The 6,485-nt window shown below is 40.7% G+C and overlaps 1 pseudogene; it reads right to left on the bottom strand.

Annotated features, from left to right (window-relative positions):
- Positions 1–1,942: 1,942 nt before the first annotated feature.
- Cd2bp2-ps1 (Cd2 (cytoplasmic tail) binding protein 2, pseudogene 1) lies at positions 1,943–2,951 on the bottom strand (annotated as a pseudogene).
- Between the last annotated feature and the right edge of the window lie 3,534 nt (positions 2,952–6,485).

Raw genomic sequence — 6,485 nt, 5'->3', positions numbered from 1 at the left:
ATATGGAATGCCTCACATCATCCTGGACAAAACAATTATCAACCTCGATAAAATATTCAAGGAGTGCTTTTCTTTGTTTTTTTTTTTAAAGCAGCTTGACACAAATTTATTATCTTACAATTCTAGAGGATACAAGTCCAGAGTGGATTCCACTGAGCTATCACTGTGGGGCTGAAGCTCTTGGCCGGGAAGGACCTGTCTTCTGCCTTCCCGGCTCTCCCGGCCACCTGCACCCTGACACATACTCCTCTCTTCCAGCTTTCAGTTCTCTGGTCTCTTGTTAGGAGTCAGTTCCTTTTCCAGCATAAGGACCCCAAGATCGCAATGGTCTCAATACTCAAAGGTAATATCCCAGTCTCAAAATTTCTCAATTTTGCTCAGCATCATGGCACACACCTTAAGTCTCAACACTTGGGAGGAAGATCTCTTGTGAGTTTCAGGCCAGCCAGGGCTACATAGTGAGACCCCATCTCAAAAATTAAAAACAACAACAACAACAAACAACAACAAACCAAAACCAAACCAAACCTCAACATCCACTTCTGCACAATCCCCTTTCCCTTTGTCACATAAAGCATAAGTAATATTCACCTAGTCTGGGGCTCAGATGTGGGTTTCTTCAGGGAAGTTCTGCCCCTCCTGGGTGTTAGCAGGGAAGTATATCAGGGAGCATGAAGGAAGAAATCAGCTTTAGATCAACCAAGTCTGAGGAACCTGGAGGACACATCGGTGTCTCTCTCACCAAACACTTGTGAACAATCACTCAGGCCACATGACTGGATGTTACTCATCCCAAGACAGCAGGTTTTCACTGCTAACTATCTCCGAAAGCCAGTTCCTCTTTAACCAGTAATACCTTACAAATACCTGGAGGGTTCTTGCTGTCTTAGTAGCACACTAAGTCAGATGTCTTTCCACTAATGGCCTTCTTGAAGTCAAAGAAACCCTCTGTCCTTATGCTGGCAGTAACAGGTCTAATTGTTAGACAGGTCAGAGGTCTCTGCATCAAACACCCACAGCCAAGCCTGAGCTGAGCCCCACTTCCCAAGTCCTTAGCCTGGACCCACTAACCTAGAGCTCTTGGGGCCTCCTATACAGACAAGATGAGCACAGAGCAGTACTGGTGAGATGAGAACTGTTGGGTCCCTGTCTGCCTCCCAAACTCCGGATTCCTGCATGGGGATCAGACCATAGGTTTCTAAAAAGCACTAGCCCCATGTCCAAGACCTGGGAGCCCAGGAAATGTAGACAGTGCCTGAAAGGCCAAGCAAGAAAAACTTATGCCAGGAAAGGTCATTGAATAACTCAATAGGCCAGCTCTCTAGTTTACTGTGAGGTCTCCAGTAAGTCCCTGCCCTTTGCCCCTTGCTGTGTCACATGGTGGCCCAAGTAACCTTGAAGTGCTACCAAGTTCATCTTCACCTAAGAGCTATGGAAACTACTGCAGGAGGGTGAGGAGTAGAAAAATCAGGCTATGGAGAAGAGGAGAATCCATGTTTAAGAGGATCTCCCAATAGGATTTCAAAGTCTTCCAAATGTCCCAGCTACAAGGTCCTAAAAGCCAAAGATCAGCAGAACAGGGACTGAAGAACAGAGTGATAGAGGGAATTTTACACAGGACACCTGATGGACTCTTCCTCTGCCTCCAAGGGTGGGAAACAAAACTAAGGTGGTCTAAGACACCAGAGAGAAGCATGTGAGGAAGTTTCTTGGGAGGAAACATTCAAGGACCTACCAGGTGACGCCAAAAGGAACTATGGAGAAGCCTTGGCTCTTGGCCATTAGCACAGTCAAGGTCCTGATGCACACTCAAGGCTTTTTATTGGGAAAGAGACAATGGCTTTAGAGTGGCCTCCAATATCCTTACTGCCCAGGGCAGCTGGGACCTCCTCTGCCAAGTCCAAGAAAGAAGGGGCTGCCATACTGGGCTCATATGTAGAGATCAAAAATCAATGTGCTTGGAATTGTAGTACTGACCACCTGGAGGGTCCAGCTTATGGCAATAAACACCATCTGGGAAGTAACCTTCATTCACCCAGGTCTGCATCTGGGTCTGGTAAAGGGTCCATACAGCTCGGCATCCCCCATGTTCTCCCATTTATACTCCCACATCACATCCATCAAACCATCTCCTACTGAATCTGCTTCTTCTCTATGGGTAGGGGTTAGGGTTTCCAGTTCTCCCTCTGCTACTTCCTTAGCAAACATGTCCAGGGAGGGTGGAGGTGTGGGATCTTGTGATCTCTGGGACTGATACCCCAAACCTTTCAGTTGCATAGCCAACTGCTCCCTTGTTTCCTGGTATACACCAAGGTTGCCTCAAGCCACCATTTGATCAGCCAACCCATATAGCAAGTCTAGACTCTGGGGAGAATTGGGCTCTTCAGTCCCCTTGACGTTCCCTTTGCCTCTTCCTCAGACTCCAAAGTGCCCCAGCCATTGTCTGTCTTGGCAATAACAACTCCAGAAGTCCCTCCAGGAGGGCTTGGACATTCACTGGAGTCTGACCCAGGCTGCCTTCCTCCTCTGAGTCTGAAACCTGTTGTTTATCAGGTAGCCATTCCAGCCAGCTGCCTCGTATCTGCACATCCTGGTTCAGGAAATAGTTACCATCTGCATGGAGTTCCTCCATCTCTTCCTGCAGGTTGAAGGGTGTGATCCTCACACCCCCCTCACTAGAGAGAGTCGCTGCTTCCTGACCTTCGACAACCTCTGAGGCCAGGATATCAATCATATTTGCTGGACCCCTCATCATCATCCTCTTCATCACTGTCTAAAGAGTGTTTGACTTTGAAGTGGTTCCTAGGATCACCTGCTCCAGCCACAGGGTCCACCAGCTTCTTTTTGGGAACACTGATTTCATCATCATCATCATCATCATCATCATCATCATCATCATCATCATCATCATCATCTCCAACACCCTGAAAAATCACTTTCCTCTTTCGCATGATTAGCAGTAGATTTCCTCTAGCTAGGAACCCAGTGTCAGTGTTTTTCTTTATTTTTACACAAGAAAATAGCTTTCTTATTTTTGTTATATAAGCTTATAATACATGATTATTGACAAACTTACAATGTGTTTTTAAAGGAATTAAGTATAATGTCAATACAAGATATAATTCTCTGGGCATAGTATTGTTAATGTCTTGTGATATTTTCTTCAAGAATTTCCATACACACTCACATGCATATAATTTTATAGAAATTTGACCACAGCATAAAAGAAATACTACCTACACCCACAAACTTCCTACCTTTCTTCCTTTTCCTTCTCTTTTCCCTTTATTTTTTCTTCAAATGTTTAAATATAAATGCCTTCATTTCTATAGCTGATATTTTAAAAATAAAAATTCCAGGTTAACACACATATTAGCATTTTTGATACTTCCAGTTTCTTCCCATGATATTCATAGTTTAAAGTCCACTGCTGTCCTACATGAATTTCGTGCCTCCTCAGTGTTAGCAAATCCAAACCAAGTTCAGGCTTTTAACTTTTTAAAGTAATTTATTGATACCATGTGATTTAATTTTAATTTAGGTTTATATTTGCCCAATTCAATTAATCTTAAGTTCTTTGTTTACCTGGATTCTGCACCTTCTAAATAGAACAGCTTATGTTTTTTTACAAAGTCTTAGCCACCTCAATAATTATCTCTACTAATGCTGCTTCTTCTTTTTGTTCCCTGACTTCTACGTCTGAAGTGTTAAATAACACAGAACTTCTTGTTCACTCTTCCAGGTCATTTCACCAACCTCTCTTTCCCACTTCTTGCCTTAAAAAAGCTTAGTTCACAAATTGTTTGTTGGGTTGAAAACAAGAAACTGTGTATAGGGAGTAATTATAGCAGAGTTCGGGAGCTGAGGTGCAGGTGGATGATGGGTGCATTGGTATGTTACACTTTCAGCAATTGCAAAAAAGTTGTCGACAACACATGTTCATATTCTTACAGCTTGAGATGTCAGGATTCCAAAATGCTTTCAGGGGCTTGAATCAAGATATTGAAAGGTGAAGTGGAAGTTTCTGGTTATATAATGCAGACTCACATGGTGTTTCGCTGAGGCAAGACTCATAGGAGGACATATTATGTTTGGAGATAGTACAAGTGGGACTCAATGGACAGTAATGATGTGCTTGCATAGCTAGATTTGCAATGCTTGGTTGGTCTTGTGTCTTCACTGATCTTTACTTCATTGAGAAAGGTACGGTAGAAGTTTGGCAGATTGTGCTTGCCATGGCTGATTCATGTTTGGTATCCTGACACTACTAAACTGGACTGCTGGTATCCTGACAAAAGGAGATTGGAATTTCTCAAAAGAACTACTTCTAAACAGGTCCATGGCCCCTTGTCCTATTTGCCATCTTTTGTTCCCTACCTTTGGATGGCAAGCTTGAAAGGGAGTCAAAACATTTGAAAATCCTTATTAGAAGTAGGTTTTGGGGCATCTCAGCCTGCAAAAAGGATCATGGTGTGTCAATAGTCTCCACATAATAGACCTTCCTTGCCATTTCCAGCTTTGAGAGGGTGCCCTCTTCCTTGTCAATCAAGCATTAAAGTATCATAAACGATGGTTCTTTGTCCATTTGTTACATACCCTTCTTCCTCTTCTGTGGTCAAAAAATCCACTTGAGATTACATTTAAAGAGCACCACAGAAATGAGCAATAACTTCCTTTTCCAAAGTCCTTAACTTAATCTCATTTGTCAGCACCTGTTCCTATCACATAAAGCAAAATCCCCAGATTTCACGGACTGGGTCTTGTGTCTTTTGAGGGATCATTCAAATTATCTTGGTCGTTAGGAGCTTAGTTTATCAAAGCTGAAAATAATGTGTTCATTAATAAACTCAATAGAAGTGGGATATTTCATCATGGAGCTACAATGAGGCTTATAAACAAAATGAAGAAGTCATATAAGTGCATAGTAGTCTTCATGTGTCAGGAGAAAATTAGGATTTGTTAGCTATGGTATAAGTCACCTGGTTCTGTAGGTCACTTAATCTAACCCTGCATTAAGATCTAATGTCCTAGGGGCTTTGGAGTTGTTTTGAGGCATTGACTGTTCTTTGACAGGGTACAGGTTTGATTCACCACATTAACTCCAGTTCCACGGTATTCAAATCCCTCTTCTGGGTTCCTCAGGAACCAGTCAACACATCCACACACATAAAAATATTAAATAAGTAGGTTTATAAATGAAAGATTCAGTGTTCTTCACCTTCTGTTAGGCCTCAGGACCCTGCATATAGCTAAAGTCAAGGGAATCATATGAGAAATTGAGGCATTAATTAGTTAATCATTGCAGTCCAGCTACTTCTGTTCAATTAACTTTAAAAATGTTATAAATAGATTGATAAGCACACACTAGAAGGAATGGTGAGTAACTAGTTCTACAGACTAATTTCTCAAGTAACTAGAAGTATTAGAGTTACTGGAGTAACTAGAAAACAACAGACTTTGACTAATTCCCACCAAGTCCATTTAAGCACCATGCAATATCCAGACAATGAACAAGACTCACATAGACTTGTGTATCTGAGAATACTGAATTTTATTTGCTTTTTAAAAGAAAAAAAAGCCTTCCATAGCCAGGCTTATAAAGAAGCTTCTAGCATTAAGAATAAACAACATATAAACACAACAGAGGAAATGGATCCAGCAAAGCAATGGATCCGGTAACAGTAACTTCTTAAACTTAAAAGGCATTTTTAGATCTGTGAAGATATGAGACTAATTGTACTCATAAAACTGAAACGGTGATCTAATATCAGAAAAGAACAAAATATTTGGAAATAAAATTATGGTAGTAAAAGGTGAGGCAGAAAAAGTTTATTGATAAAGTTGAGGAAATATTTAAGAATTAGGAATAAGTAGTAGAGTTATTCCAGGAACTTCAACAATGAAGATTTAGAACTGCAGGAGAAAGGATTAGTGATGTTCAATGAGAAAAATGATCAAATACTGAAAAACATCTCCAAGCTGAAGGATATGAACTTTACTTTCTGACAGAGAAGGGTTTCCAAGTGATCAGAACAATGGTACACGGCACCCGCACAGAAGTGAGTCCTGGTGAGTTCCATAGCACTAATCACAAAAAAAGTAGACGTTTCTCAGGAAAAAGAAAATCAGTAAACTCATATTCAAAACTGCACTAAATTTAGTGATAGAGATGCTAGAAGTTAAATATAACAAAACAATCACTTCAGAGTTCTCAGGGAAAGATATTTCTAACTCATCAGTAGAATTATGCATTAGCAGCTTGACCATCTCTTAAGATCCCATGATTTAATTCAGTGGACAATCAAGATTAATCATGGGAAATTAGAGTATTGGCTAAACTATTAAATCAAACAGAATAGTTTAAATCAAGACTCATGCATTTTCAATAACTGTCATTTGTGCATTCTGTCAGTATGCTAGCAAGAAAATGTAATGAACTAAAATAAAGATTTTAACCCATTAAATAATAACAGGGGACAAGCAAT

The sequence above is a fragment of the Rattus norvegicus genome, chromosome 6 (assembly GCF_021556685.1).
Source record: "Rattus norvegicus strain SHRSP/BbbUtx chromosome 6, alternate assembly SHRSP_T2T, whole genome shotgun sequence".
NCBI lineage: Eukaryota > Metazoa > Chordata > Mammalia > Rodentia > Muridae > Rattus > Rattus norvegicus.
This window is presented reverse-complemented; position numbering and strand designations above follow the sequence as displayed.